Source organism: Peromyscus californicus, unplaced genomic scaffold (assembly GCF_007827085.1).
Source record: "Peromyscus californicus insignis strain IS unplaced genomic scaffold, ASM782708v3 Scaffold_14__1_contigs__length_90479793_seg_2, whole genome shotgun sequence".
Lineage (NCBI taxonomy): Eukaryota > Metazoa > Chordata > Mammalia > Rodentia > Cricetidae > Peromyscus > Peromyscus californicus.
The window spans coordinates 56696970-56707794 of NW_026294436.1; the positions used below are offsets into that span (position 1 = coordinate 56696970).

Consider the following 10825-nt stretch of genomic DNA (forward strand, 5'->3'; position numbering starts at 1 on the left):
GGGTCCCTGCTCTAGACCTTCTGGCCACTTTATGTTATCGGTTCTTATTCCTGGGGTATTTTAGCTTTGAGGAAACCGAGGTATCTCAGTGGGACAGTCTCCTTGCTTTAGGGAAACTTGAGTGGTAGGGTAGGTTCCAGTGGATGTTAACTTTTCTGGTGTGTGTGTGTGTGTGTGTGTGTGTGTGTGTGTGTGTGTGTGTGTGTGAGTGTGTGCGTGTGTGCCGGGGATCGTATCCTGGGTTTCTTGTAGGAGTCCCTCCCACAGCTCTGAGGGAAACTGTCCTTTCTGTTGAAGTGTGAGCGGCTCCTGCACTTCGTGTGTTTATTTTTATTTTATAGGAATGTTTTGCCTGCACGTCTGTGCTGCCGATGGAAACCAGAAGGTGGCGCCAGATCTTCCAGAACCGGAGTTAGAGCTCTGGGTTGGCTACTATGAGATTGCCGGGATCAGGCGCTCAGCTGCTGGGGCGCTTGTATTTTAAAATTACCTTCATTGAAGAACTAACTGTGCTTGGTAAAGCCCCAGTTAGCAGCTCTCGTAAAGCTACTAACTTGAAAAGCTGACACACAAAACACCCCCAACGACCGGGACCTCACGATGAAAACTATGTAGCACCCTAAGAAGCTGCAATAGACAGTCTACTTTTTGAACAGTGTTGTTAGCCTTGCTGGTGCAAGGCCTCAAAAAATTGGTTTAAGACTCAGAATTGTTCCTCTCCACGGAAATCTTTAGTAAAAGGCGAAAGATTTATACGATCTGAAGAGAAACCAGAGTATGCTTGGGTGGCTCAGGTGTACAGTTTTCGGCTGACTGTCTCTCCTAGTTCACCAATGGTAACTATTCTCCCATAAAGACGGCGCCGGCTTCATTCGTCTAAAATAAATTATTGAAATTTCTATCAATTGACAAGCTAGAATGAATTAAAAAAATAAAAAAGCAAATGCTCTTTTAAATGATGTGCCTACTTGTGTGCGGTGCATTGTGGGTATGCAAATGTCCCCGCCTAGCTGCGGGGCGGCCCTCGGTTTCCGGAAGTGCTTTGAATTTGTCCCCGTTGACGCTAGGCCCTGTGCCACCACCAGGGGTCAGAGCGAAAGCCAGATTTACAAGCGTCCAATTTCAAACTGGGACTTTGGCTTCGTGTGTGCGCTTTTAATTCCAGCCCTGGTAGGGAGAGGCAGAGGCAGGGGGAGTCGTTCAATTTGAGGCCTGTCTGGTCTGCATAGCGAGTGCCAGGCCAGCCAGGCTTACACAGGGAAAAAAAAAAAAATTAAAATCAAAGTGTGACTTTTATGGGCAAAGCCCACAGTAGAACACGCGTCTAGCATGCATGAGGGAATGGGTTCCGTTCTCAGCTCCATCACATAAATACAAAACAAAAAAAGCTGAAAACAGCATCTTGTCTTTAAAGGCTGGGGATACAGCTCAGTGGCAGAGGCCTGCCTTCCTGCCATGCAGCAAGGAGGGGGGTTTAAAAACGCCCAGTGAAAATCTTCTGAGTCCGGCATGGGTGGCTCATGACCGAACTCAGCACTGGGATGGCTGAGACCGAAGGACTGTGAGTTTTAGTAAGGTAAGACTTATCTAAAATAAAACCAACTATTGTTTTTAAGGGTTATTTAATAACACGGAAAAGTGTCCCACAGTTTTGTGAAAGCAAATAGGCACACTAGGAACTCCGAGCTTTATTTATTTTCCAGTGCTTAGGGTTGCACGTTAGGCATGACACCCTATCACCAAGTGACTCCTCACCTCTCGTTATGATCGAGAATAGTAGGAGGTTGTTTGTTTATGAGACTGATCCGGAAATCACTAAGTCCAAGAGGGTATGGAACTCAGGGTGACCCTCCTGCCTTGGCCTCTTTCCAGTGCTGGGATTACAGGTGTGAGCCACTATTCTAACTTTTTAGTCTTGTGACTGAGGATGACCTTGAACTTCTGACAGTGTGCCTCTTCTTCAGTGCGGAGAATAGAGTCATGTGCCGCTGTGCTCAGCATCACTGATTCTTAAAAACAAACAAACAAACAACCTTTTTCTGCAGTAAATATTCAGGGAAGAAGAGGAAATAAACACCAAGAGATTTTTACATAATACAAATTAATATGCATATGTAAACGTATCAATTATTGAATTGATCCTCAATAAGAATGCATTTACACTAACAAATAATGGCATATACCTGTAATTGCAGCACTCTGGGATGCTGAGGCAGAAGGATTTCTGTGAGTTCACTGTTATTCCGAGTTACACAGTAAGGTTGAGGGCAGACTGAGCTAGATAGTGAAACCCTGTCTCAAAAAACAGAAATAGATCTGGAGAGGTGGTTCAGCAGCTAAGGGCACAGACTGCTCCTGCAGAGGACCACAGTTAGGCTCTCAGCACTGACGTCAGGTAGCTCACAGCTGCCTGGAGCTCCTTTACCTGGGCTCACTGTTGTTGATACTTTGCCGTATTTGTTTTAACCCCTTCTCCATTCACTGACATGCACACTTTAGAAAATCACTTGAAGGGAAGTTAATCATGGCCCTTTCACCTTAAATAACTATGTGTCTTCTAATAATAGGATCATTCACACATATTACTATAGAACAGCTTTGCGTCATAAACTTTAACGTAATTGGTACTTTCCTAGGGTGTCTCACCAACCTGGGGATCATGCAGGGTTGGCACTGGTTGAAATCCCTCTGGCTTTCATCCTCTCCCATTGTAAGGAGACTTCTGGTCCCCTTTGAAGTCCACGATCCCCGGGAGATAAGTCCATAGTCCCCAAGGGATGGCTAGTGTTGCTAACAAACAGGGACTCTTGGTTCTTCTCGTGTGCCAGCTGTTGTGATTAATCTTTATTGCCAGCTTGAGAGGATTTAAAGTCATCCAGGAGACACTGTTATCACTTGCCTCACAACATACATTTCAGCCACGGAGAATGACTGGCCCGCAGTTCTCGGCGGTCTGGGTTATGCTCTTAGAATCTTTATGTCATCTTGGGTGTTTTCTTCCTTTTCTGGAGTGTTCTGTCCCATTTTCTCCCTGACTCATGGACAGTTAGTTACTTATTGGCCAATCAGTGTCCACTTCGTCCGGCAGGTTGCCAGCCTCTGCACCTATGGTGGGCTTGTCCCCACGCATCCTCAGCTGGTTTCCTTTCTAGAATGTGGTCTCTTGAAGGAATGTGTCACATTGTCTCTGTACGCCCAGGGTCTAGGTAGTTCATATAGTAAGGATTTAAAGTTAGTTGACTGGAAGATTTTAAGTGCTCAGCCTGTACTTGTTGGATCAGATAGTCCTTCTTAGAGTTGTTGACTTTTTTTTTTTTTTAGTCAAGGTCTCACTCTGTAGTCCAAGCCCACCTTGGACTCAGCAGTCCTCCTGCCTCAGCAAGTGTAGTCGTTACAGGCACTAGCCACCACCCCCTGCTTTGTTCAGTTTCTCCGTATCTCAGATGAGCCTCCCATCTGCACCGCAGGGTTTGGTGGAAAGGAGTGGTTCAAGCCGAGCAGCAGGACAGCCAGCCACCTCTTCAGCCCTAGGGTCAACTTCTTTTGTCCAGAGCATCCATTTTCCCCCCTATCCAAATGTATACTCATGAACAATATTGTGTTATCTGAGAATAATCTGTCTGGATTTTTATGGTAGACTTCAAAGGAGCTGCCTTGCTCTCTTTTTTAAAAAATTTTATTTATTATTTTATGTGCATTGATGTTTTGCCTGCATGGATGTCTGTGTGAGGGTGTCAGGTCTCCTGGAACTGGAGTTACAGACAGTTGTGAGCTGCCATGTGGGTGCTGGGACTTAAACCCAGGTCCGCTGGAAGAACAGTCAGTACTCCTAACTTGTGGGAGCCCACAACTGACTCAGTTTCCCAGTTTGAATCTAAAGTCTATTCTGAGTCTATAGAGTTCAGGCTTGCTTGCTCCAAGGCTGTGAGAAAGTTCTGATTAGCCCATAGAGTCTCCTTGAAGGGCTATGAGAAAGTCCTGATTAGCCCATGGGAAGGAACACACTATCTAGCTAGATGCAGTCTGCTGGTGCCAGCTGGAGGTACATTGAGATAGAAAATGAAACTGCCTGCTCCTTGACTCAAGGACAGGATAGATAGTGGTTGAATGCCTGTGCTGTGCATTGTTCTACCTCTGTCCTTCAAAACTGTATATAAACTGGCTGTGAAATAAACTCGGGGCTGTCCGGCATTGACCAGCAGACCTCTCGACTCTTTTCTGTCTTCTTCTTTGTCTCTTCAATCTGCACGCCTCTACCCAGCTACCCAGCTGACTGTTGGCAGGCTCCGACACTGACTGCTGAGCCATCTCTCCAGGCCCCAGGTGCCTTTCTTTCTTAGCAGCTTTGTTTATGTTATAAATTTGGGAAATGAGTCATTATGGACTATTCTGGAAGATTTTAGGGTCAGCTGTGTTTATTTCCATCATCTCCATGTTCCTGTTGTTTCTGTGTTTTAATTACTCCTTATGTCACTGGAACAACATGAGGGGGAGGATCTTTCGGTACCACCAACAGGTGGCCTGGGACAAGCTACAGACTACGTGCATTGTGTATAAGATGAGGGCACTAGGTACCCTGTCCATCACCAGGACTCCTGAATAGACAGGGCTCGATGTAGAAAGGCTGTGTCACGTCACGGCACTACTAAATTTTGTTTTGCTTTGAAACAAAGTCTCATTATGTAGCCCTGGCTGGGCTCAAAGTTACAGAAATCCTCCAATCTCTGATCCTGAGTGCTGGGATTAAAAGCCTGTGGCAATATGCCCCCATATCTATCTATCTGTCTGTCTATCTATCTATCTATCTATCTATCTATCTATCTATCTATCTATCTATCTATCTATCTATCTATCTAGAGACAGGTTATTGCTATGTGGCACCAGCTTGGTGGTCAAGATCACTGACTGCTCTTCCAGAGGACCTGGATTCAACTCTCAGTACTCACATGATGGTTCACAACTGTCTGTAACTCCAGTTCCAGGGGTTCTGATGCCTTCTTCTGGCTTCCTTGAGCACCAGGCACACAACACACACATAGTAGACATACATATGTAGGCTGAAGTTTTTGTCCCACAGCCACTCCCAAATAACCACTTAGAAAGTTAATATTATTTATAAATGCTCAGCTGATAGCTCAGGCTTGTTACCAGCTAGCTTTTACATGTAAATTAACCCATATTTCTTTTTTTTAAATACTTTTTTTTAGATTTATTTATTATGTATACAGTGTTCTGTCTGCAGGCCAGAAGAGGGCACCAGATCTCATTACAGATGGTTATGAGCCACCATGTGGTTGCTGGAAATTGAACTCAGGAACTCATGAAGAGCAGCCAGTGCTCTTAACGGCTGAGCCATCTCTCCAGCTCCTTCACCCATATTTCTAATCTACCCTCTGCCACATGGCTCATGGCTTACTCCCTCATTTTCTACACATCCCGCTTCCTCTGCAACTGGCTGGCATCTCCTGACTCCACCTTTCTTCCGTCCAGCATTCTTTCTGCCCTGAAAATCCTGGCTGTCAGCCAGTCAGCTTTTTTATTAAACCAATTTGAGTGACAAATCTTTACAGTGTACAAAAGGATTATTCCACAGCGTACATACATATATGTGGGTAAAATATTTATATGTATAACAAAACAACAACAAATCTCATGGTTAAGTCTGGTAACGTTCCCTTAAATTCTATCAGTTCTTTTAATGCTGTTTTACTTTACTTTTGTCGTGTGTGTATAGTGTGTGTGTATGCATGATTGTGTGTGCACAGGTGGTGTGCACATTGGTTTTTTTTGTGTGTGTGTGTGTCTGGAGGTCCTTCTGAGTGTCTTCCTCTATTGTTCTCCATATTATGTTTCGAGATGGAGTCACTAACTGAACCTGGCCCTTACCGGTTGGCTAGTGTGACTGTCCGGCATGCTTTGGGAATCCGCCTGTCTCCATCTCCTCCCTCCACCAGTGCTAGGGTTACAGATGCTCAGCCATGTTGGGTTGGGGATCTCAACTGAGGTCCTTAGGCTGTGTAGCAGACACTTTATCCACCAAGCCATCCTCCATTTGTGATGCCTTCAAAACAGAAGGCATTTGTGCACTAAAAGCCCAAATCTAAAATTTCACTTTTAAACATCAATTTTCAGTTATCTGAAACATAGTCCATTTTTTCTTTTACTGCTTCTAGTACATCAAACATGAAATATGTGACTGAGAATGCTGTTGCCTAGATGCCCTATGGAGTTGTTACTGTGCCTTGTTATGTCACAGTAACAGCTCTTATTTTTGTCCCATTACTTTTTTTCTGCTAACACTCTAGAGCATTAGAGACTAAATGCTTACCTTAGTCCATTGAGGCTTTTTTTCTTATTTATTTATTTATTTATTTATTTATTTATTTATTTATTTATTTATTTATTATGTACACAGTATTCTGCCTGCATGTGTCCTTGCAGGCCAGAAGAGGGCACCAGATCTTATTACAGGTGGTTGTCAGCCACCATGCGGTTGCTGGGAACTGAACTCAGGACCTCTGGAAGAGCAGTCGGTGCTCTTAACCACTGAGCCATCTCTCCAGCCCGGCTTTTTTTCTTTATTCCTATAATTTCTTTAATTGGTTATTTGGGAATCTCACGTCATGCATGCCAGTCTGCTCCTACTCTCCATGACGTTCCTCCCCCAAAAAAGAAAGAATGAAAAAAGAAAAAAAAAATAGAGAAAACAAAACAAACAAGTCCATTTTTGCCGTCCATATACTCTTTGGAGCATGGTCAAAATCTTAGTGGATCCTTGGGGGATCCAGCCCCCCCCAAAATCCTAGTGGCCAGCCCCCCAAGGAAAGGTGTATCTTTCTCCATCTGCACCTCACATCAGAAGCCGTCTACTGTGGAGAGCCATGTGGGGGCTGTTGAGGGGTGAGGCCAGCTCTCCTGCACGCAGGCCCACACGGGGCCAGCTCTCCTGTACCCAAACCACCACCTGGTAAGGAGACCGAATTATTTCTCACAGTTCTGGAGGCTGAGACGTCCAAGATAAAAACACGGGCAGATCTGGATTCTGGTGAGTCTTCCTTATCCACAGCTCTTGTCTTACTGTTGTCTCATCTGGTGGAGAGTGTGAGGTCTTTTAAAAGTGCAGGGGTCCCATTCAGGAGGGCCCTCCCATGATGATCTCTCCTTAGAAAGTTACTACCTCAAGATACTCTCACATTGGTGTTAGGTTTCAGCATATGGGTTTTGAGTTGGACAGAAACAGTCAGAACATATCAGACTTGGACATTGGACATGAATGTGTGCCAGGGAAGATATGACCAAATGCCTCTTCATCCCAGGTAGGGCATTGATGACCGACCAAAGATGATTCCATCCAAGTCCAGATGATTCATCCAAATCAGTGAGTAAATGAGTTTATTGGCGTCTTTTTGCAGGATTATGGGTGAGGAGTTACTTACAGAAGTAGAGATAACTCAAAAAGGTACCTGTACCTCACCAAAGCTGCCCCCCACCCATGACTCTGGCCTCCCAGGGGATTCCTGCATGACTAGGAAGCAATTTAGCTCACCAGAAAGTCTCTTTTCTCAGAAAAAAAAAAGGTTTTTTTTTTTTTTTGAGACAGGGTCTCTCTGTGTCACCCTGGCTATCCTGGAACTCACTATGGAGATCAGGCTGGCCTCAAACTCAGAAATCTGCCTTTGCCTCCTGAGTTCTGAGATTAAAGCCATGTGCCACCACTGCCCAGCTGCTAGAAATTCTTTACAACTTTTATAAGCTTGGAGAAAGACTTTTAGAATGTGTAATTTTCAGGACCTTTCTGAGCTTTGTAAATTGTGCTTACTTCCTTGGTCTTCTATGTTTCTTTTACTTCCAAAGTCTTAAGAGCTGCCCTCATCGTTCTAGGAAGGAATGTTTCAGTTTAGAGGAAATAGCTCTGGCTTGTGAGTAGATAAATAAATATACATAAGGAAATATATAGATACAATTTAAGACACGGGCTACATAAATGGCTCAGTGGTTAAGAGTAGTACTGCTCTTGCAGAGGACCTAAGTTTGGTTCCCAGCACCCATGTTGGACAACTCACAACTGCTTGCTGCTCCAGATCAGGGGCTTCAATGTCCTCTTCTGGATTCCATGGACACTTGCACCTACTTGTACACACTTCCATACCCACACACATGTGTCTACTTTAAAAAAAATTTGGAGGCTGGGCGGTGGTGGCGCATGCCTTTAATCGCAGCACTCGGGAGGCAGAGGCAGGCAGATCTCTGTGAATTCGAGGCCAGCCTGGTCTACAGATCGAGATCTAGGAAAGGTGCAAAGCTACACAGAGAAACCCTGTCTTGAAACAACAACAACAACAACTAAAAACCAAAAACAAACAAACAAAAATTTGGAGAGACATAAGATGAAGATTGTTATTGTGGGTTGAATTATGGTCTCTAAGAAGATATGCTGTAGTCCTTATCTCAAGTATGCAATGGGTTTAAAGGTGTAATTCTTTAAAATAAGGTTATTCTAGATTAGGGTGGGTTTTGATTCCAATATAATTTATATCATTTTAAGAAAAACAGAAGAGATACAGAGACCCACAGAGAGAGGATGTCACATGGCTGGTCCAGGGACTGAATCTCACCAGGTTGGCCATCAGACTCCCCAGGCTGCTGTTCTTCCTGCTGCTGCTGCTGCACCAGCTCTCCAACTTTGTAAGTTAGCTCTTTTTTTTTTTTTTTTTTTTTTTTTTTTTTTTTTGGTTTTTTTTTGTTTTTGTTTTTTCGAGACAGGGTTTCCCTGTGTAGCTTTGCGCCTTTCCTGGAACTCACTTGGTAGCCCAGGCTGGCCTCGAACTCACAGAGATCCGCCTGGCTTTGCCTCCCAAGTGCTGGGATTAAAGGCGTGCGCCACCACCGCCCGGCGTAAGTTAGCTCTTTTAGTGTAACCGTGACACAAATTGTTGTGGACTGTCCCTTTACACTGTGTGAAGATATGTCACTGTGATTTGTAGCTAGAGTTTTCCTGGTCCTGCCTGGCCCACGGTCAGGACAAATCTCTCTCACCCGCCAGTCCCACAGCCACTCAGACCCAACCAAGTAAACACACAGAGACTTACATTTCTTATAAACTGTATGGCCATGGCAGGCTTCTTGCTAACTGTTCTTATATCTTAAATCAACCCATTTCTGTTAATCTATAAGTTGCCACGTGTCTCGTGGCTTACCAGTATCTTAACATCTGCTTCTCATCGTGGCAGCTGGCACCGTCTCCTGACTCAGGCTTCCTGTTCCCAGGATTCTCTTCTCTCCTTGTCCTGCCTATACTTCCTGCCTGGCTACTGGCCAATCAGTATTTTATTTATTAACCAATCAGAGCAACACATTTAACATACAGAACATCCCACAGCAGTGATTAGTTTAATAAAAAGCTGAACAGCCAATAGCGAGGCAGGATTTTGGGAGCAGAGAGAATGCTGGGAAGAAGGTGGTGGTGGAGCTGCAGAGAGAAGCCAGGAGATGCAGAGCAAATAGGATGGACAATATGGAGATGAGGTGAAAAAGCCACCAGGCGGAAAATAAATTAATAGAAATGAGTTAATTTAAGTTATAAGAGCTAGTTAGAAACAAGCCTAAGCTACTGACTGAGCTTTCATAATTAATAATGAGTCTCCATGTCATTATTGAGGAGCTGGAGGTCTCAAAGAAAAAGTCTGATGACACCAAATACTCCCAAGAACAATTAAGAGAGGAAGAATTGTTTGGTTCATGGCTCCAGAAGGTTTAGTCCACAGTTTCTTGGCTTTGCATGCTCGGGCAGAGCTTCATGAGCAGGATCACTCAGCAGAGTTTTCCACTTATGAAATGTAGGGAGCAGAGAATGAGACAGGACCTTGGCACGAAGTGTAACCTTCAATGGCATGCCTTCAGTACCTACTTTCTTTAACTAGACCCCACTTCCCAAAATTTCCAGAACCACCCCGAATAGTTTCACCATCTAGGGAACCAAGCATTCAACACATGAAGCTGTATTGGACATTTCATATTCAAACTGTAACATTTGCCTCTCTATATCAAGGGTCAGGATTCTGGGCTACAAAATCCAATTGGTAAACTTAGGCCATCTGCATATATTATGGGCTGCTGGAGGGGTATGAGGAAGAATCTGGCTTCTCCAGCTCCAGCGGACCTAATGCTCTCTTCTGGCCTCCCTGGGCATTTGAATGTTTGAGGTGCACATGCACTCATACACAATAATAAAAGTAAGTCTTAAAAAAAGAGAATCTAAAATCTGCCAATCAATGATCAGAATGAACATGGGAGGAATATTTTTTGATGGATGTAAAGTCAACATGGAAACCAGTTGTATCTAGTACCAGACCCTGGATTTGAGCTCTAGTCTTCAGGCTTCCAGGAAGTTCTTTCTTTCCATTATAGCAACTCTCTGCTGATGTCAGAATTATCAGCCACTAAATCTAATGACTTAATCAGTGAACTGTACCCTTGCTTTATGTACTATGCAGGCTGAACTGCAAACTATGATATGCTACTGAATGAACATGAACCATCATTAGAGACAGTAAAGTGATAACTCTAGTCTTACAGGAAGTATGCATGTTATTTGAACACTGGTCTTAGAACCAGATATAGTTCAATTCTCTTGTGTAAGTCTATGAAGCTGTGGAACAAAGAAAATATTAGCTTAACAAGTACAGTTTCATAAACATTTCCTAGGAACTGCTGAAGGAGCCATGTAAATAATGCAATGGCCTTGCTATTGCACTAAGATAACCCTGTGCACAAGGATGGAGCAACACCTAGAAGGAAGGGCTCCCTTCCTCTGAGAGCAAGGGCA

At 44.0% G+C, this 10825-nt stretch overlaps 1 non-coding gene across 1 annotated transcript; it reads right to left on the bottom strand.

Annotated features, from left to right (window-relative positions):
* Positions 1-663: 663 nt before the first annotated feature.
* On the bottom strand, positions 664-779 carry LOC128110223 (U5 spliceosomal RNA). Its single transcript, XR_008218173.1, has one exon. It is a non-coding gene; the product is annotated as a U5 spliceosomal RNA (small nuclear RNA).
* Between the last annotated feature and the right edge of the window lie 10046 nt (positions 780-10825).